This window comes from Sceloporus undulatus, chromosome 5 (genome assembly GCF_019175285.1).
Source record: "Sceloporus undulatus isolate JIND9_A2432 ecotype Alabama chromosome 5, SceUnd_v1.1, whole genome shotgun sequence".
Taxonomy (NCBI): Eukaryota; Metazoa; Chordata; class Lepidosauria; order Squamata; family Phrynosomatidae; genus Sceloporus; species Sceloporus undulatus.
In genome coordinates, this window is record NC_056526.1 from 164,170,991 (window position 1) to 164,193,607 (window position 22,617).

Sequence of the window (22,617 nt, forward strand, 5' to 3'; positions counted from 1 at the left end):
ATGTCAGAGTATAGCATCCATCATCCCTGGCCAGAATGGCCCGACATATTAATTGGGGATGACAGCAGTTATAATCCAATGCTACCAGTTCACCTGGAGTACTTTGACTCCAGCAGATCCATTCCCACCAGGTATAGTGGACTTCAGTTAAGAATGAAGACCTACCGAAGACTGAGTGTATTCATCAACACAAAGGGAATCAAACTGATTCAAAGAGATAGCATACTGTTCACTTTAAATGGATTGACAGTGCAGTCCTACACACTTTTTATTTAAAAGCAAGTCTTACCCTAGACGCTAGAAATCACAGGGGGATCTTTGGCAGAGAGATGTTTTTGCCCTACAGTTTCCATCATCCCCACCCAGCAAGTCTAATGAGAAAGGAGTGAGAGCCAAAAGAACTAAGGATTTCCCACTCTTGCCCTAGAGCCCAGTGGTTCTCAAATGTTTAGTCTGGTTTGGACATCAGCTCCCAGAGTCCATGTCCATTGGCCATGCTGGCTGGGACTTCTGAGACTATGAGGCCAAAATATCTGGATGACTAGTGGGAGAAGGATTGTCCTAGAGAATAAGTAAACTGTGGCATTAAATTGGTTTAAGTCCAAGAGGATGTGACTTGATTCTAACATGAGGATCCATGATCTTCAACAGTGATCTCCCATCAGATAATTAAGACACACTAACCATGTTCAAATTCTTTGCAGACTGGAAATTCTTAAACTAGCTTGGAACATGAAGTAGAATACCAAGGGAGCAGCATTCAATACCATGGTATCCTTCTAGGTCAACTTGCTGGGATGGGACCTGGAGGCAGTGGGACCAGAGTAAGGAAATGGCCAAACTACCTCTGACTGTTCTTTACCAAAGAAAACTCTATTAAATTCATGGGACAGTCATATGTACACATACAATAAAGCCTATACTGTTCAGGCACAGGCTATGTGAAAGACCCTATCTTCTGCTAGAAGACAGCCCAAGTTCTAGAAACTGCATAGGAGGCACACCAGTCCTTCTTGGAGGGATAAACCCAGAAGGTGGTGATAGGGAATTCCTATTCACCTCCTTGGTCATTGGCCTGTGGAGCCTCACAGGGCTCTATTTTGTTCCCCACACTGTTTAATATCTATCTATCTATGGCCCAGTCCAGAGGGGCTGAAAAGGATCCCCTTGTCACATGCAAGGGGCGGCGCTTCTAGACACCCCTTGCCCCTTGCACGTGACAAGGACATTAAAATGGTGGCACCCTGTACAAATGGGTGCCGCCATTGTTACACAAGTGCTGTGAAGCATCCGCATGGTGCTGCACGGAACTTGTGTAATGAGTGTGGCAGTGGTGCACTCTGGCGCACTCCTTACAGTGCCACCATGGTGCCATTTGGCTTGCCATTTGACGGCTGAGGCTTCCCTCCGGCAGAAAAGCAGGTGCTGGCAGGCCTTCCTTTGGATCTGCAGGGGAGGCACTTTTTTCATTCCACCACCTTCACAGGCACAGTTGGTGGGAACACAGAAGAAAGGCTCCTCAGTGGTTGCTCCCACACTTTCGAACTCCCTCCCTAGGGTAGTTAGGATGGCTCTTACTTTGGTTTACTTTTGGCAATTGGTTAAGACTTTTCTTTCCCAGCAAGCTTTTGGAAACTGATTTTAACTAAATGGCTTTTATAGTGTGGTACTGTTTTAATGAATTATAAAGTAAGATTTTAATTCTGTTGTTATTTAATACTGTTTTAATCTTAAATTTGGATGTTTTAAAACTATTTGTTATGTATTATCTGTCTTTTTGTAAGTTGCCTTAAGCTGCAGCCTTGAAGAAAGGTGGGATATAAATATAGGAAAGGATGGGTCTACATCACACTACTGTTCCCAGAATTCCATTGCATTGAGTCATGGAAGTTAAAGTGGTGTCAAACGGGATTATTTCTGCAGTGTGGATGCAGCCTAGATCCGCTCTGGGGCCAAATAAAAAATCAGGACTAACAAGTCAGCCAGCTGGAGGGAGATAAAAAGAAGAAGTGATCTGCTTGCCTTCCTTGGCTTGGTTTTATCCTTTCTGAATAGCCTGAGTGACAATCAGCAGACATGGATCATGGGAGCCTTGTCTCAGCACGCGAGTCTTGCTTTAACCCCTCACTTTAAGCCCAGGGAGATGGGGGGGGGGGGGAATAAAGCCTTTGTTCAGTTGCATCTGAACTGTATAAATAATGCACCACTTTAACTGCTATGGCTCCACAATACCAAATCTTGGGATTTGTAGTTTGGTGAGGCACCAGTACTCTTTGGCAAAGAAGGCTAAAGAACTTGTTAAGGTGCAAATCCCAAGATTGCATAGGATGGAGACACAGCACTTAAAGTGCTGTCAAATTGCATTATTTCTACAGTGTAGATGTACCTTTTCTCCCAGAGACTAGCATTCTGACCGTCTACATAAGGACACCCCTGTGACACATGGAGTCTCAGGAAGACATGAAGAAGGGCAATGAAGAAGCATGAAGGCAGGGGACACTTAGAGCCCATGTAAACTATACAGTTATAGCACTAAGATCCCACTTTAACTGTTATGAAACTGTCCTATGGATTCCTGGGATCTGCAGCTAATTGATGAGTGCTTAGAATTTCTCCCAGAGAGCTCTAACAACAAAATGACTAATACCAGGACTCCATTGGATGTAGCTGTGGCAATTAAAATGGAGTCATGACAATATGATTGCTCGATGTGAATTGTCTCATGTTTTTGCACGGTGTTTTCATACAGAGGGATGGGATATGCCAAAGCTGCAATTCCATGCAAATCAAGAAAGTTTCTCATATTGCTTGATGGCTTCTATGCCAGTGGAGCAGTGAAGCCACTCTAGGTTTTGGACTGGGTTTTAAAGAAGGTTCTGAACTGCTTTAGCTAGTTCCTCTGATGGCCAGACTGAAGCTCAGTGTGGATTCACTGTCCTGACAACCAGCCTCCAATGTTTCTTGTTGTGTCCATACAGGTGGAAGCATTTCAGCCAAAACTGTATGGGAATCAAGCTTAATCAGATGCACACCAGTTCTGCTTCTGCAGATTTGGAAACAAATGTGGATTTTAAGCCTTTGGATTTTGAGTTATTTTCCACAAATAACCCTATGAAATTCATGGGGTCACCATAAGTTGACAGGTGACTTGAAGGCACATACATACACACATACAAACATGAAGACAGACACAACCCAAAAATCCAACAATATCCAAATGGATAAATAGAAACAGTGTGTGAAAGGAGCATAAACCCAATTTTTAGAAGTACTGAAATATTAAAAAGGTTTGGAAAATTAAAAGGCATATTTCCTAGTGTTAGGAAGATATTAAAGCTTGTTATCTTCTTTGTATCTAATTTGGCATATAACTCAGAGTGCTTTCCATTGGACAGCATTCCACAGGCAGGGTGCCAGCACTTAGAAGGCTGTCTTGTGTTGTCAGCCATCTTGACTCAGCTGGTAACACACCTATTTTTCTCAGCAATTATTCCAAATTATACAACTAAGATCATCTTCATAGGGTCACCATCAATTAAGTTGAAGTCAGTTTGATGGCAACTAGCAACAAAAAATAGGACTAGCAATTGGATTAGCCCTTGGTAAGTAAGGATGTATTTTAGCTTGCTGTGTGAAAGGGAAGATTTGGGTATTTATTCACAAGCCTACCTATTTGAAGTTAAGATGCCAGTTCTTTGTCTAAAATGATTTGTCTGGAAAATTGCTGTACCTCTCCAAATGACAATATTTATGTGTTTATTGTCCCATACCCCCTACAACAGTATTGTATTGGACATTGTTTGTCAGAGTGTAATTTATGTTCATCCCATAAATGATATATGACAAATTTATCTTCACCAGTAGTTGTTAAGACGAGGCAAGCCAAAAGTACATGATCCTGACATGAGGAAGTTTACATCAAAGCAATGTAGTTCTTTATGTAGGTCTGCATTTCTGATGCAATATTTTAGAAAGACAACCTTCCTTGTTATGGTATCCCCTCCCAGATGCGTTGGACTTCAAAATTAGGATGATGGGAGATGTAGTTCAGCACTTCTGTAAGCACTCAGTTGGGAATAATAATCTTATTATATAGCTCCCATCCTATTTGATATTTTCCCCCCACGAGTAGCCCACTCTGATCTCTCTGTTACTCTTGTCTTGTCATACCAATGGAGTCTGAATTGTCCTCTCTGTAACTATCATTATCTTCATTTACATTTGTTGTTGTCATTGTCGTCATCATCATCATCATTCAACCAGTCCTGGATGGGGTTACACTCCACCTGAAAGACTGTGTTTGTGGCTTTGGAGGCTGGAGCAAACATGTTTTCTGCTGCTACAGAGAATAGAACCCAAAACACTGGATGCAAGCTACAGGAAAAGAGATTCTGCCTCATCATTAGGAGGAACTTCCAGAGGCTGTATGGCCATCTATCAGGGGTGCTTTGGTTGTGAGTTCCTGCATGTCTGCATGACAGGTTGGACTGGATGACTCTTGTGTTCTCTTCCAGCTCTATGATTCTATGATGATCATCATCATAATCAACATTATGTACAGCTTTTACACTTTTTAACCCATCACCAGGGTCCTTTTTAAAAGAAAAAAACACACCTCTAAGCATCAATATCTAGAAAACATTAACTACTACTCACCAGCAATCCTAGCAATTAAATCAAATTTGAGTGCATTAATCTATGCACTGCATTGCCTTCCAAGAGTATAACATTCAGCATCACAAAGAAAAAGAGAAAAGATAGTCTATGTGAGCGAGTGAGTGAGTGATTGAATGAATGAGAGAAAGAGAGAGATGTATGTGTGAAAAAAAGAAATTAGGTTAGCTGAGTAAAACCCACCACCTTTTGAGTCTTTGGCTAGAAGTGATCACGTCCATTGTTTCCCACCCTAGCAGGGGGTTTATTGTGTGATAAGTAATTCTCCCTACCCTCCATTTTAAAAGTGCATATTTGCATAATCACTGCTTTGAAGTGGGCAACAATCCCAGGCTGAGACATCCAAATTTTGCCATTGGCCAGAAGGGACAAAACATGAGCCAATCTTTCACTAGCGTGACAGCATGTGGGGCTGTGTGTAAGGACCAGCTTTACACTCCATAGTGAAAAAAGAAGACAACTATCCCTTGTAATGATTAAACTCTGGGAATGCTAAAGGGAGGAGAGGAATGGGGGGGGGGTTGTCCCTCATTTTAGTTAAGACTTAAGATGACATATGATTATTCTTCCCAGTTCCCCTCCAAAATGGACTCTTAGGTACTTAATATTAGCAGTTACTATAGCTAGGAAAGTTAGTGGGAAAGGATTGGTGTGTTGGCTGATCTTTAATAAGATTTTTAAAAATCCAATTCAATTGTGTTTATGTTAGAAGAGGAGGTGGGAAATTAATGGTTAAGCTTATGCTGCTAAATTTAACCGTTAAATTGTCAGCCGAGCCATCCACAATTTTAGTCCCTCCCTTATTGGTGCAATACTTCTCAGTGAAAATTTAACTCAAAAATAGTAAAACTTAAATGTTGTATTGGCGGGAACTGAGTTTTGGTAACTCAGGATGTTAGGATAGATGCATTTTTGTGAGGATCCCTTTCATGCTACACAATTATACGATTCCACCCTAACTGCCATGGCTGTGCTCTATGTAATTCTGGGATTTGCAGTTTAGGGGGGGCTACTTTGAATTATCAGTTTATTTCCCCAAACACCAGGATTCCATAGGATGTTGTTGTGGCAGTTAAAGTGGAACCATAGCGCTACATCTGTAATGTGACTTAAATCAAATTGTTAGCCCTAGAGTAGACCCACTGAATCAATGAAATCTACTTACCATTTAGAAATTGATTCAAAGGGTTTACTCTAGCTGGGAGTAGAAATTGAGTTTAGGCTAAAGTATGTTTTGTAAAGTAGAGGAGAAAGTTGTCTGAAATGTTGTTTTGAAGGTATTTGTCTTTTTTAAAGGCTTTACTTCATATCAATTTCAAGTGTTTCTACAACTTTGTGAAGTCCTCCAGGTTTTATAAATAAAGAAATGTCTGGTTTTAGTAATACAGATCTTTTACTGATGAAATATTATTGTTACTTAAAATGGGGAGAATGGTGGAAGATTACTTACTGAGAGTGCAGACCTCAAAAGCACTCAACATCGTTCATCACACTAGAGCTACTCTTTGTTAAAAGGTCTGGTTACTTTCTTTTTTCTACTGAATCTTTCTGATGATATTGTGATATCTTCCTTAAGGATTTCTTTTAATAATATGAACATATGATAAAATGAAATCAATTTTGTTTCTGTTAGCTGCCATCAAGTTGACTTTGATTTATGGCCTCCCTATGAATGAGAGACCCCCAAGTCATCCTATCATTCACATTCCTGCTCAGGTCTTGCAGACTCAGGGCTTCCTTGATTGAGTCTATCCATTTCCAATGAGGTCTTCCTCGTTTCCAATTGCCTTCTACCTGAACCAAGCATCAGTGATGCAGTCTTCAAGTCTTAAGTGAAGTTTCAAGTCTCTACCTTTGGAGTTTATCACACGGGAGGAATTTCTCTTAATTTTGAATGAAAAGAAAGTGGGGCCAGAATGCATTCACGTGAACTCGCTAGTTCAGTGAATTTACGTGAATTCGAATTGCGTTCGAACTGACTTCCCATTGCCCGAAAACAGCTTGCCTTTGCCCGAAATTGCGTGTGATCACCCCATGATTGTGTTCGGATTGCCATTGGATCATACTTCCAATTTCCCTTGTCTGATAACGTCCTTTGTGACAGAATTGCTAGGCAAACCTGACTTTTTGGCAGCCCATCACAGTTTGGGAGGGCTGTCAGTGGGGGGCTGCATGTGATTGGAATGTATAAAAGTTGGTATGTGTGTCTAAGAGGCAGATAGTGATACACAAAGGGTTTCCAGTTAAGATCAGATAAGAAGTCTGACAGGAAGGGCAGTTCAGTTCAGTTAGTCCAGGGGATCTATGATTCAGATAGTCTAGTTAGGTCTGGTTGGTATTCCTACTTAGAGTGAGAGAATAGGGCACAGAGAATTTATAAGCATGTCAATTGTTTCTTGTTAATGTAACCACACTAAGCTTGAAGTAATATACATACATTATTTTATTTCTTCATGTTATTTAACAAAGTTACTGTTTATTTTTTGCAGTGAATTTCTCTGCCTAAGTGATTTCTATAAACTATAAGCAAAAGCAAGCGCGCTATCTAAATACTGAATTGGTTTATGGGGACACTTGGGACCCTGGCCCTTATACACTTCAAAATCGTGTTAATAGGGCAAATGCTGGCAAGTGCCAGTGACAGGGGCCTTTGGTGGATAAGAGGTAAAGATAATGCAAGGTTTGAGAGAAGGTCTCATCACAACCTTCAAGTCTCAAGTTGACTCTCAAGTCCTTGCAAGATAATTTCAAGACATGTTTCAAGTCAATCCTCAAGTCTGGGAGCCAACTTTAACAGATAAAATGGTGGTAGTAGTGGTGGTGTGTGTATGGGGTGTGGTGGAGTTTTAATAATATAAAATCAAGAAGATGTGCACAAAGTTAGGTTAAAAAAACCAGAGGGTGATAGCATAGGGAGTGTGTGTGAGAGAGAGTTCTGAGTGGATTGATGGAAGGCAAACGGGTGTATTTGCCTTGTTTTGGGGTGGTTGGAATGCTTTTTGGGGCTTTTAGTGAAAAAAATCACACACTAAAAACTTAAATGGGGAGATGTGTAGTTTAGGGGTCACATGCAGCCGTGAGGCCGCACTTTCCCATTCATAGCCTGTTGGCTTACGTTTTTGCTGTTAAAATAGAACAGAAGTGTGCAAGACAACAGCAAGATGCTGTTCTATATCCTCTGACTTGTCACAACTGGGATGCTTGCAGATGAGTGATAAACAGCAGTGCCAAAATGTTAGGAAGGACAGCAATGTCTCCCCTGCAGAGGTGTAAACATTGGCAGGTGACCAACAATACAACTATACCATGCTTTATGTATGCATTTATTTATTGCCCAACTGGCAAATCTCTTGGAGCAGTTTACAAACATAATAAACACATGCATAGCAGCTGTCAGTTTGACCAAGGCTGAGAGATGACAATTTACACAGGCCACCTAGGAGGTTTATGGATGAAATAATATTTAAACAAGGAACTCTTTGGTTCATATGGCAGGGTTTTTTTACTCATGGTAACAATGGACTTTTGGTATATAGGCTTAGCCTTCTGTATTCTAAAGCGGTGAACTCTGTCTGTTGCATCTGCTCTGCTGAAATAATGAAGTTTGACACCACTTTAACTGCCTTGGATCAATGCTATGGAATGCTGGGATTTGTAGTTTGTTATGGCACCAGAGTTCTCTGACAGAGAAGGCTAAATATTTCCAAAAACTACACATCACAGAAGTCCATAGCACTGAGCCATGTGAGTTAAAGTGATGTCAACCTAAATTATTTCTACAGTTCAGATGCAGCCTATGTTTCATACTAGATTTTAATCTTTGCCATTTCCACATTTGATTTTCTTGATTTCAATCTGCTGAAAGAACATAGAAATATTTTGCCTTGCAACTTTGAAAGCCTTCTTTAAAAGAGACATCCTGGTATTTTTTCCACTTTCCAGAGAAGGTAAGTAGCCCAGACTTTCCATAGGAAGAAAGGTGGAAACTTTTAAAACATTACCATGAGAGAGGTTCTCCAGACATTTTTCTTCTGTAAGTACTTAAGTCAAGTGCTGCTCAGTTGAAAGTTGGCTTTGCAATGGTAAAAATAAGATATAAAAGTAAGGGTTTTTAAAGAGTTGGAAGCAGGCTAAACAGGCATAAACATGACAGTTAAACACCAGGGGCAAAGTACAAGATACAGTAGTACAATTTCCTGGTTTCCATATGCAGAAGCAAACAGGAATGGCAACTGAAGTTGTTATTTTTTTACACTGGTGATAGGACAGTGTTATAGGTCACCAACTACAGTGGACCCACCATATTGGTAGGCTATCTATCTACAGAGTCAAGCACCCTAGGATTACCACACCTCATTTTATTTAGTAGTACATGCTCACTGGATGTGGTCACTCACTGTTCTCCATTGAATAAAATGGGGCATGACCATCTACATTTTTTCCGAACTATGGAGAAGGCTTCAACTGAATGCCTAAGATGAGGAGGGCCCCCTGTATTTAGTTGCCTTTTCTGTATCCCAGAATCCAATTCTGTAGAAAAAGATTTCTTTGTAGAAAACCACGCAATTTCTGAAATGTTTTTGTATGATTTCAAGTCATTTCTGACTTATGGCAACCCTAAGATAAATCTATCGTGGAATTTCCTCAGCAAGATTTTTTTCAGAGGGAGTTTTCCACTGCCTTCCTCTGAGGCTAAGATAGTGTGACTTGCTTGAGGCCATCCAGCGGGCCCTTCATGTCAGAACAGGGATTCAGACCTGGTCTCCTATAGTCCTAGTTCAACTTTCATATCACTATACTGTGCTGATTCATTATGAAATATGAGGCTATCTAAACATAATAAATGTTTTAAACAGCATTAGAAAATAATAATTCCCTAATATGATTCAAGATAGCACCTCTGCATGTGTGTGTGCACATGCATACACACATATGTGTTTGAGGCAGCTGGTTATATGTAACATACAACTGGGAAAGTTGTGTTCTTTCAGACTGGACTCTAGTACCCATCAGCCTAAGTAATCCTTGCCAGTGAGAGAAGATGGTAGTAGCAGTTCACCAACATCTGGAAGAAACATGTTTCCCAGCTGTGGAAAATATAAAGCTTTCACACATTTTAGTTACATAACCACATATGTAAGACATGCACAAAACCTATAATGGTGATAATATAAATTTGGTTTACAGATGCAGTAACAGAGAGGCATGTGGCATTTTACAGAATTTACTGTGACACAAACTTTCATGGACTATTTTATCAGCTTCAGGTTTACAGGGGTCTTTCTTCTGTTCTTTCTTGGAAATTAATACCATTAATACCATTAATAATGCTTCTTTGTAGTACATCATTGTATCATGTCTAAAACTGTACCTTATTTTTAAAGATTTGGAGTGCTGGTGTCTCTTCAGAATGTAGATATATGGCTGATGTGTGAAAGAGACTATACATGGACCACAAAATAAGTGAGGAAAAAGAGGAGTTGCTTGTTTCCATAGCAGTTCTTGGCCATAAAAGCTTAATTTCTCTTGACAAAGGGGTCATCTTCCTTGAAAACATCTTTATGATCCCTTTGTGTATTGTGCTTTGGGCATAAAAGCTTCTCCTCACTGTCAAAGCTCAACTGGCAGTTCTATGTCTCTCAAGGGGGTTTATTGCCCTCTTTGGCTCAAGAATAGCATCGAGAAGCCAAGCATAGTGCCATTGGGACAAAGGCCTAACCCCAAGGGCCTGTGTTTGCTTTCTTTCAGATAATGCATACATCTCGGAGCATATCACCATAATTAAAAAGAGTGTTTCTGACACACAACCATAATTTGACTGTGTAATCTTAAACAAAGATATTTCCCTCCTCCCCTTTAGACCAATGTCTCTCAACAAAGCAAAGAGCTGAGAGGATTTCTATAGTTCTTGATCAGCTGTCCCCTCTCTCTGTTTCTGTCACCAGTCTCAATACAAAATGAAATGTGAGAAGCCAAACACCAGTGTCTCAGAGAAATAGAACTTGTCACCCCTTTTAAGTTTTGTGACTTTTGAAGGAAATACACAATAAAGTTCTAAAAAAAAAAAAAAAAGGGGGGGGGAGGATATAATTTCACTGAAGAGCTGGCTTTCAAAAGGAGTCAGCAGCACTTTTTGAAAACTATAGATCTGAACATGGATAGATTCCATACAGATAGTTTAGAAAGTAAGGAATACTCCATATCCCTGAAATTTTATGCAAGTTTAACTAGATGAAACTTTCATTGTGTGCACTGTAACTTACTCCCAGGAAAATGTGCATAGCAGCCTAAGCACTGATTTAACTTATATTCTTCTTGTGTGCCTTCAGGTCATTTTTGGCTTATGATGACCCTAAGCAAATCTATCATGGATTTTTCTTGGCAAGATCTGTTTAGAGCAGGTTTGCTTTTGCCTTCCTTTGAGGCTGTGAAAGTGTGATTTGGCCAAGGTCACCCAGTGGGTTTCCATGGCTGAGTTTGGGTTTGATCCTTGATCTCCAGATTTGTAGTCCAATGCTCAAACATCTATACCACACTGTTAGAAAAATCTTTGTGATGGGTGATGTCTCTTGCCCTCGAGGCCCCAAACTGGTACCAACTGGATCAGATGCAGTCTTCTCTGGAACTCAGGATCAAGCCAACTCTAGCATAGGAAAAACTTTCTGGAAAATGCCTAGTGAAACAGCTGCTTAATTAATGAAACAGACTTCAGCAGACTTCACTCAATGAGGGTTTATTTGTCTCAGTTACTATTTACAAAGCTAACAGCTACAAGTACTGTATATCATGTCCTCCTCTTCCAAAAGTCCATGCTCAACAACCACTTCTTGAACAGTCCTTTGTTCTCTCCAGGAAAACATTTCCCATGATGTAGTCCAGCCTCTTTCCCACATAGGGAACAATCACAGTACAAACAACAAACATATCATGTTTACATTTTGTCTCGGCCATTTGTCCTTGAACATCTTGTTTTCAAGCTAGACTTCCTGGCCTTCAACAGGAACCATTTTTTACTTTAGCTAACCATTGTCACATCTGGACATTTTAAATACAAATGGAAATATACATTAACACACGCTGGCTCCCTATATATAGATTCCTACAAGTTTATTATCATATTTCTGTGAAGAGGTCCATCACCAACATATTTTGCTGCCTGAAACAGAAGACAAGGAGGCATCTCTTCTCCATTCCATGATGAACAGAAATTTGCTAGAATCTCACTTCAAAACTGTCAATGAGACAGTGTTCTTCATCACTTTTGAAGCAGCTGCTTAGTTTAAAAGGTCACAGACAAGATGTGTGCCAAACACATCTTGGTTTTTCAACACAGGGAACTTACACATGACTACCTAGGACATTGCTATTTGCTAATGCTCCCTCAGCATCTGCTGCCTGAGATGATTTCCTCCCTTTGCCTAATTATAGCACAAAGGAAGATTTGGGTTCACAAAGGAGCATTAATGGGTCAGTCTGCAATTTTCTTGTGTTTTGGAGGAGCTGACATAGAGTTTGAATTGAAGTGGGAGGGTTGTAAGCTAACAGTATTAGGGGACATGTCTGGTGTCCCTTTCTGAAGTATTGATACAGAGCACTGGATTTAGCAGGCCCAGCTCAAAATATTTTGCTGCCTGAGACAGAATAAGAAATGGCACATCTATCTACATGAGTCAAGATGCCCATCACCTAAATGTTATTTTCACACATGTGGCAGAAAATCTCAAAGTTACCTCTCTCGTAAAACCACATAAAAGTGAGATATCTACTGAGAACTAAACAGCAGTTATTCTACCGATCATGACTAGATATATTAAAAACAGGAAATACAGTCTGTCCTCTTTATCTGCTGATTTTTTAATCCACAGATTCAAGTATCCAAGGCTTGAAAATAGTCTTTAAAAAGTATAAATTCCAAATAGCAAATCTTGATTTTGCCATTTTGTATACAGGACACCATTTTACTATGTCATTGTATTTAATGGAACTTGAGCATCCACAGATTTTGGTACCCATGGGGGGGGGGTCCAGGAACCAAACCCCAGCAGATAACAGAGGCCCACTGTAATAAGCTGTGATAGAAAAAATAGTTATCTCTAGTTCCCATATAACTGACACTTGTATAATACCTGTGGCTTGTATTTCAGGGGAGAGGGATTTATCCCAGCGCTAAGGCATGGCCTTCCGCCACATGCCCCTTGGGCCACTGGTGTCATAATGTATCAAGCAACAGTGACATTTGATGCCACATGAGGTACTGGTAGCCATCAACTTAACTGACTTTCTAGAAGAATTAGACAAATTCATAAAGGATAAAGCTATCAATGGTTTGTTTGTTTTTTTTGGGGGGTGTTTTTATTGTTGTTTCAGTGCTGTTTTTCCTGTTAACCATTTTCTTGTTTTAATGTTTAATTTTCAGTGCCTGTGTTGTAAACTGAAGGGATGCTTTAAATGACAACATTTGGAATTTCATTACTGTGCCAGTAGAGAAGTAGCATATGTTAATGCACAATCCCCCAGAATGAAGGGAATAATTTCCTCATGCTGTTTCTCACTTGAGTGGCACATGCCTCATTTGGAAATGTAGTTTTGATATATACTAAGCATACATCATGATCATCCTCCTGCAACCAATCTAGATATTGGATTACAATCACTCCCAGATTCGAGGAGCCTGTGAAAAGGCTGTCATCTCATAGAAGAAATCTTATTCAATTACAGTTTTTGGTTGGTTAATAAATTCATCCATGTATTAAATGTACATAAATTTAAAATGGATGGGCAATAGGTATGATGTTGGATCCATAGTTCATGTTCATTGTTCTTAGATGATGTATTTTAGAAAAGGCATTTCTTTCTTTGTAAAAAAAAAAAAGAAAAGAAAAAAGAAGAAGAGGAATGCTTCTTTTAAATAACGTTTCTGTGATGGTATTCTCTCTCTCTCTCTCAATAATATCTGCTGCTTGTCTGTTATATGTATGGGGATCTCCATTTAATCTGTCAACCATATTTGGTCGAGGTACTGGACAACATTAAACTGATTTATTTAATTGAATGAATCAATATAATTAACTAATTAACTAATAACTAACATAATCAGGTTATGAATTTAATGTTGTAGTTCTAATAAATGTGAAGTCGAAGGCTTTCATGGCTGGCATCCATAATTGCAGGTCATGTGGTTTCCTTCCAGTTGATGTAGTCATTCAATACACTTGGCCAAATTATTTATGGAGACTTGAGTGATATGGTTTTCCTAAAGAATGCTGGGAAATGTAGTTCAATGAAATGATGGAAATTCTCCATTACAAACTCTTAATTCCATCCATACTGCCTATTCTCCCTCACAAAACCCCAGCTCTAGGGTTTGTTGGGAAGAAAGAATGAACAGGAAAGCAGTAATATTGGTATTTTTTTCAGTCATTTTATAACTTTCAGCATTGGTAGCTGAAATATGGAACAATAACAACAACAAATTCTTACCTGCCTCTCCCTATGGATCGAGGAAGGGAACAACAACAGATTAAAACACTATACATGACATCAGTTAAAACAGAAATAAGTTAAAACACATAGCAGCAGTATAAAAGGACATATAAGACCAATACATATTAAAAACAACCAGTTCATAGTTTAAAATTCACAATTTAAAAATCATTTGGATATGCCTGATGGAAGAGACTAGTCTTTAATGCTGTTTAAATCCAGATAGCATATTCATCTGTCAAAACTCTTTGAACAGGTCATTCCACAGTCTAGGGGTGGTTGGAGAAAAAGTCCTTGAGCTGCCGGTTGAAGTAGATGTACTCCAGGAGACCTCAGTGTATGATGCAGATCAAACAGAAGGAGACAAGCCCATAGGTAACTTCAACCCAGACTATGTAGGGCTCTAAAGGTGATAACGAACACTTTGCATCTTGCTTGGAAACTATTTGGCAGACAGTGATTTTAATATTGGTGTAATATGATCGCACATAGATATACCAATAATATAAAATTAAAGCTGCCTTCCCAAAAACACTGACTGGAAATGAAGTCCTGCTGATAGGGAGACTAACTGTCATGCTGAGAGGTAACATTGTGAAGTTTCCAGAAAGGGCAGGTCTGTTTGCATTGTGCAGTCTTAATGAGGGGCTGGTGCTTGTGGTACGTCAACCGTCATTCGCTATTTGTTTGCGTGACAGAAATTTGTATAATGCCAGTCCCATTCAAGCCAACTCACTGTTCCTCTAGAGCTTATTTCTGCCTCTTCATAAAATAGCTGATGATCTTCTGCCACACATGAGACCGAAGCCTTCACTTGAGGGTGTCAACAGGCCTTCTGTTTCACTTGACTGAAGTAATCAGATAAACTCAGCGTGAAGGAATAAAACGGAGCCAGAAGCAAGGCTGACGGTTAAATGGAAGCTAAGCCTGTGTTCTCTCGGCAAGCGTCGGAGGCTTATTGGGGAGTTTTTGACTGTGTGGCAGGCAGCTTGGGACAGCTGCACTCAACAACACAATCGAGCTGTTGAGAGACAGAAAGGAACTGTGTCCCCTAATCTTATTTTCATAGGTATGAACAATATTGTAAAGAATTTGGTGCTCTCTTTTGAGCAATCAAGACACCCAGCACCAAACAATGTACTTTTACTTTCAAGGCTATCCTTTAAAATGTGTGAGCAAAAGCAAACATTTTTCCAACTCTCAAATCAGCATCTTTTTGATATAACCCATAAGTAAAATGTAAGTGGTCATGTCTCTAAATATCCCTGATGTGAAGGAAATGTCTGAATGAAAATGTGTCCTGAGGTCTCATCTTGCATGAGAGGTTACTCTGACTTAGCTTTTCCCAGAAGATTTAAGCCATGATTATTTTTTCCTGCCTGGTTTCATATTTTATTTTGCATGCTTGGTTTCAAATGTTATTTAATTATATCAACTACACAGTCCAGATACTGGCAAACACAACTACCCCTGCACAGTTCAGATATATTAGCTGTTTCTGTTATAGGCACAACTGAACTAGTTTGTGCTTGATCTTGTGGGTCTGAAAGCATGTATGAACATGAAAACTTTGTGATTTGGCACATTATTCAAGGAGCTGATGTGGTTTGGTGGTTTGAGTGTTGGATTAGGACTCTAGGAGACTGGAATTTGAATCCACACTCAGATATGGAAATCCTTTAGGTGGTGGTTGGCATCACTCGCTTGCCATGAGCACCTCTCACTCTGTCAGTCTCAGAGGTAGGCAATGACAAACCTGCTCTCAATAAATCTTGTCAAGAAAATAGGTTTTTCTTACAGTCACCATAAGTTAGAAATGACTTGAGGGCATGCAAGAGCAATAATATTATTCTAAATAAACTTGGCAATTCCAACAAAACAAAACAAAACAAAACAAAAAAAAACAAAACAAAAAAAAAAAAAAAGAAAAGAAAAGAAAAGAAAAAGAAAAAAGAAAGAAAAATAAATAAATAAAGAAAAGAAGAGGTAATGTGCATTCATCTTGGATTTAGATGTGCTGCTGCTGACATTTATGATGCACAAAAACAATAGTACTTGGCATTCCTATACAGTAGTGTGTAATGAATGAATGATCATAATATTGCACATCATCACAATAATTTCTACCAGTTTGTAAGCAATGCTGATATTATTGTGTCTGTTTTATATCAGGACAGCTGAGGTTCAGAGTATAAAGAATTCCCTCGCCTAAGTGTACAATGAACACGTAAGAGGGAAGATACAATGGTAGCCGCCATTCCATCAAACTACAGCTTGATAGCTATAGCCAAAGGAGATAAGAAACACTGCTTTACTGATTGATCAGTTTAATGCTAGAGTTTGTTTCTTCCCTCCCCATGCCTTTACATGTCGTGTTGTGCACAAATCTGAAATCTGAAAGTGGATACTGTATTGTTCTTATTGATCAATAAGCCATTCTATGTGAGTTGTTCTAAAGATCTTTTTAGCCATTCTGAAGGACTTCTTAAAGTGGAAATCCTTTAAGTCAGGGATAGGGAAACATTCCTGACTCCAGATGTTGTTGAATTGCAACTCCTATCATTCTTTCCTATTGGCTATGTTGGCTAGGGCTGATGGAAACTGCAGTCCAGCAACACCTGGAGAGAAACATATTTCTTACTGCTTCTTTAAATAATAAATTAATGTTCGTGTTCTTGTGTGCTTTCAAGTAGTTTCTGACTTGACCCTAAGGGTTTTCTTGGCAAGATTTGTTTGAAAGAGGTTTGCCCTTTCTTCTAAAGCTAAGAGAGTGTGACTTGCCCAAGGTCTCACAATGAGTTCTCATGGCTGAGTGGGGATTTGAACCTTGGTCTCCAGAGTCATAGTCAAACTGCTACACCATGCTGGCTCTCTAAATGAATGGGCTGGATTCAAACCTAAGCATGCTTAAAGTAGATTCATTGAATAAATGGACAAAACGAGTCATGACTAATCTGTCATATTGATTCCAGTGGATCCAAACTGAGGAGGTAAGGGTTCACAGGACACACTCCTGGCCATTATGTTACACTGAATTTAATAGCAGACGGCTTGGTGTCCTTTATAGAAAGCTATATGCATACTCTGGTTGGTAGCTGCCTGTTCTGTGCAATGTTTTAAATAAAGCTCTGCTAAGGGCAAAATGTTTCTGAAGCACACCAGAGTATTATGCAAATGATTCCAACATAGTCTGCCAAGACATTCTGTGCAATTGAATGGAGAATTGTTCAAGAAAAAACAATAATACACTTTATTTTTATTTACTAACTTTATATCCTGATTTCTCTCCACAAATGGGACTCTAGGCAGCTTACAATAAAGCAGCAAATACAGTTGAAATATAAAAAGTGCAAAAGTTTGGTTAAAACATAATTACATTAAAACACAATTTAAACACAAAACAATACAGTGCCCATCCTCTGGCTAGCCACTGTGTCTTTGCTTTGTGTAATTCATTTTTCTTGCAATGTTGTTGGGCATTAACAGCCTAATATAATACAATTATAATCTTCAGGGGAGTAGTGATGGAAACCCACCAGTAGAGCTATCTATAGTCTTAATTTTGTATTACAGAGTATTTTTAGTTTTAATATTTCTGAATTATTTGAATTATTGCATGGGTCAATTGTCTTCTGGTCTCTTGGGAATTGTCTCACATTTTCTGTGCCAGGGATCTGAATGTGATGAGGAATCACCTCAAGTTGCTGAAAAATGTTTTTATTGCCATGGACAATTGGTAATTTTAAAGCTTCTTGGGACAAGAGTGAGGATCACTTCCTCCCTCTCACTTTTCTGCCTATATATATATATATATATACATAAAGATTGCTCATAAGCCAACACTGATAGAATATTTACCTTCATGAGTATTTTAAAAGTTAATTACAGCTTGGAGCAAGTTGGTCTGGCTTGTCCTGGGCTCCCTTTTATTAGGAGACTCCTTCATTAATTTCCCTCACTGGATTTGCTTTTAATAGCTGCCTGGTCTCAGAAAGCACAAAGCAGCATCTGTGCCATTGAGCAGGAAAGCGGGAGTCAAGCAAAGCAGGGTGTGGGGGGAGACGCCGTTTACACATCAACCCTGATTAACATGATGGGGAACTGCATCCTTTACCCAGCACCAGCTTTGATGACATTGGTTTGGGCTACTATGGTTTCAGTGAGATCAACTGGTGCTGTTGAGCAAAGAAATGGGGGCACCACATGGTCTTACGTGTCAGCAGAAGGTGGGTAGCAAAAATGAACAGAAAATTCACTCAAGATATTCGATGGTAATATGATTAAAATGTACAATGAAACAAACGGAATAATCAAATATGGTCTGTGCAAAAAACAGCCTGCTAGGGAAAAGACAAAATAATAGAGACAACGAAAGAGAGCCTGTGGGATTAGAGTGTTGGACTCAGGCTTGAGAAATTCAAGTTCTAGTCTCTGCTGAGCCATGAAACTCATTGGGTGACCTTGGGCCAGTCGCTCTCTTTCAGCTTGACCTTCGTCACAGGGTTATTGTAATGGCCAAACAAGGAGGAAGAGAGCTGTCAACATTGACTTGAGCTCGTCGAAAGAAATACAGGATTTAAAGTTAACAAGTTTTTTTTAAAAGAAAAAAAACTTTTTTGCAAATGTATGTTCATCTCTTTTGCAAATGTATATATTTTATTTTTTTTAACAACATTGAGGCCATGTTTTGTTCTACTCAGAGGTGTTCCCCTCATTTTTAGAAGGCCAGCCCTAAAAATTAGGAAGACCTTGACAGAACGAGAATCTCTCATTGACCTGCTCTTCTCTCTTAGATCTGCTTCCTTCTCTGAGAAGGAAATGCTCCCATTTCCAGCAATCTTCTTCACATCAGAGGGAGAGAAACTCCATGTGTGCCATTTTAGCTTATAGTCCCTTAAACTTAGCTCTTGTCCATGTCCCTTAGATTGTTTAGGAGAAAAGATTTTAGCTTCCATGCTGCTTACTCCCTCCCTCCACCTTTTATTTTAATAATAATAAATAATAAAATTTTTATTTGTATCCCGCCCTTCCAAGCGATCAGGGCGGCTTACAGAGTGCATCATTGTGCAAACAACATACAAAAGATTAAAAACATAGACAGTAAAACTTAAAAACAATAAAAAGCCCCTTAGCCCAACCTCACGGCCACGGGAGAGGAGGGAGGCTCACAGGATATTTAATCGGGGAATGCCTGATTGAATAGGAAGGTTTTGAGACCCTTCCTAAATTGGGCCAGGGTGGTAGATGAGCGGAGCTCAGTGGGCAGCGTGTTCCAAAGGGCTGGGGCAGCCGTGGAAAAGGACCTTCTTGAAGTAGAAGATAACCTAGCCCCAGGCACCTTCAGCAGTTGCTGCCCAGATGTTCTGAGGGTGCGAGGCGGAATGTACGGAGAGAGGCGGTCCTTCAGGTATCCTGGGCCCAAGCCATTTAGGGCTTTATAGGTAATAACCAACGCCTTATATTGAGCTCGGAAGCGAATGGGCAGCCAATGGAGATCTTTAAGCACAGGTGTTATGTGGCTGGTCCTGGAAGCGCCAGTGACCAGCCGGGCTGCCATATTCTGCACCATTTGCAGCTTCCGAGTTTGGTATAAGGGTTGCCCCATGTAGAGTACATTGCAGAAATCCAGTCTCGAAGTTACCAGAGCATGTACAACAGTTTCAAGGTCCCCCTGGGCCAGGTATGGGCGCAGCTGGCGAATCAGCCGAAGCTGATAACAGGTACTCTTGACCGTCGCATTCACCTGAGCAGTCAAGTGAAGCGATGAGTCAAGAAGCACCCCCAGACTGCGCACAGAGTCCTTCACGGGGAGCGTGACCCCGTTCAGGACAGGTGGAACCACCGCCATTCCTGGACCAGGAGAACCTATCACTAGTACCTCCGTTTTCTCTGGATTCAATTTGAGTCGGTTTTCCCTCATCCAGCCCATTACTGACTCTAGACAGGCCACGAGAGGAGAGACGCCATCCCCGGTCACTGCATCAGTCGGAGACATAGAGAAAATGATTTGGGTGTCATCAGCGTACTGATAACCCCGCGCCCCATGTCTCCGGATGATCTCTCCCAGCGGTTTCATGTAAATGTTAAATAGCATGGGAGACAGAATGGCTCCTTGAGGGACCCCGGTTTTAAGGGCCCGCTCGCTGGAGCACACGTCTCCCAGCTGCACCATCTGGGACCTCCCAGAGAGGTAGGACCGGAACCACTGGAGCGCAGTGCCCCCGATTCCCACCTCAGCCAGGCGCCCCAGAAGGATACCATGGTCTATGGTATCGAAAGCCGCTGAGATGTCCAAGAGCACCAACAGGGACACGCTTCCCCTGTCGATGCCCAGACGGAGATCATCGACCAAGGCGACCATGGCCGTCTCAACCCCGTAACCCGCCCGGAAGCCAGTTTGAAATGGGTCCAGATAATCCGTTTCATCCAAGACCGCCTGAAGCTGGATCGCAACCGCCCTCTCGATCACCTTTCCCAGAAATGGTAGCAGCGAAACAGGCCGATAATTATTATGAACCAGGGGGTCGAGGGAGGGCTTTTTTAGGATCGGTTTTACTGTGGCCAATTTGAGATCCGATGGAAATTGCCCATCCCTCAAAGATGTATTAATTATCCGGCGCAACAAAAGTGTTACCGCCGGCCCCCCCCTGGGCCGCTAACCACGAGGGACAGGGATCAAGAGAGCAGGTTGTTTTCCGAACACTTCCGAGGATCTTGTCCACATCCTCGGTACTCACCAACTCAAACTGATCCAGTATAACATAGTCCACGGAGGCTCTGGACACTTCTACCCTAGGTTCTGCCATAATGTCGGCGTTCAGACCTTCACTTATATGAGAAGTTTTATCCACGAAAAAGTCGTTAAACAAGTCACAGCAGGCCTTAGAAGGTTCAAGGATCTGGTTCAGGGCAGGAGGGAGCTGAGTTAGCTCCCTGACCACCCTGAACAACTCTGCCGGACGCGACTCCGCCGACGCAATACGAGCACCATAGAACGAGTTCTTTGTTGCTCGTATTGCCTCTCCATAGTCCTTTAACAGTCGGTCTAGGAGAGTCTTGTCGTTTGAGTGAAGGCGTTTCCGCCAACGGTACTCTAGCCGTCGCAGAACCCGCTTCCTTGCCCGGAGATCTTCCGTATACCAGGGCTTGCGTTTGGAAGCAGGCCTGAGAGGGCGCTTGGGAGCGATTCTGTGTATAGCCCCAGAGAGACCGGTATTCCAAATACCGGTAAGGGCATCAACAGAGTCGCCGTCATTTCCAACCGTGAGCCCCTCTAAGGCTTCTAGGAACCTCTCAGGTTCCATCAGCCTTCGAGGGTGGACCATCCTAACCGGTCCACCACCCCCGGGGGGGATCTGGGTAGAGGCCTTGATTTTCACCTCTACCAGGAAATGATCCGTCCATGACAAGGGGGAAATATTAGATATTTCCGCCCACGGATTTTCCGCATCCGAACAGAAGACCAAATCAAGAGTATTACCCGCAGAATGCGTAGGACCCTGTATCAGCTGGGACAGGCCCATGGCCGTCATGGTCTCCATGAATTCCCGAGCCGCACCAGATGGAACGTAGCTGGCCGTGAGGGAGATGTTGAAGTCACCCAGGACAAGAAGCCTGGGCGTCTCCAACATCAGCTCAGCGACCAGCTGTGTCAGCTCGTTAAGGGAGTCCGCTAATGCACGGGGTGGCCGATACACTAACAGAATCCCCAGACTGTCCCTAGCCTTTAGGGTCAGGTAGATACACTCGATATAGGTGGTCTGTCGGATGTGGTTCCTGGTGAGGGACACGGTGTTCCTATATACCAAGGCCACACACCCCCCCGCCCACCTAACCTACGCTGGTCCTTCACTGAGTACCCGGCAGGCAGGGCCTGAGCCCACACAGCATCCCCTTCAGGCCCCAGCCAGGTCTCGGTAATGCAAGCCAGGTCACACTTAGAGTCCTCCAGGAGATCCTGGAGGATGTGGGCCTTGTTATTAATGGACCTGGCATTGCACAGGAGCAGCGACAGGGTTTGTGGCACGGTTGGAGAGACCCTCAGGTCCTTTAGGTTGGGAGGGGGACAGGAAGGCGAGATAGATATGATGCATCTATCCCGCCTTCCCCTGGAACGGAAGTCCCTTCTCCCACCACCATACCTCCCCCTGCCCCACACAACCTCTATTGGGGCTCCGCCCACCAAGGTGTTGTCCCCGGCCCAGGCATCCCCCGCATCCCTATCCTCCCCCCACCTTCCTATGGCTGTTAATGGAGCAGAGGTTAGCCACTGCAGGCATCCTCTGCTCCCAAGGCTATTCTAAGCCTCCTGTCACCCGCTAAGACAGCGCAACTGCGCAGGTGCGCAGCGACGGAGTTCCCCAAGTCCGTGGGCGGCACTCCCGGGGCGGTGCGCAGATGCGCACCTCCGAAACCCCGGGAGGAGGCCGCCCGGCAAGAGGCACAGTCCAGCAGCGGCGT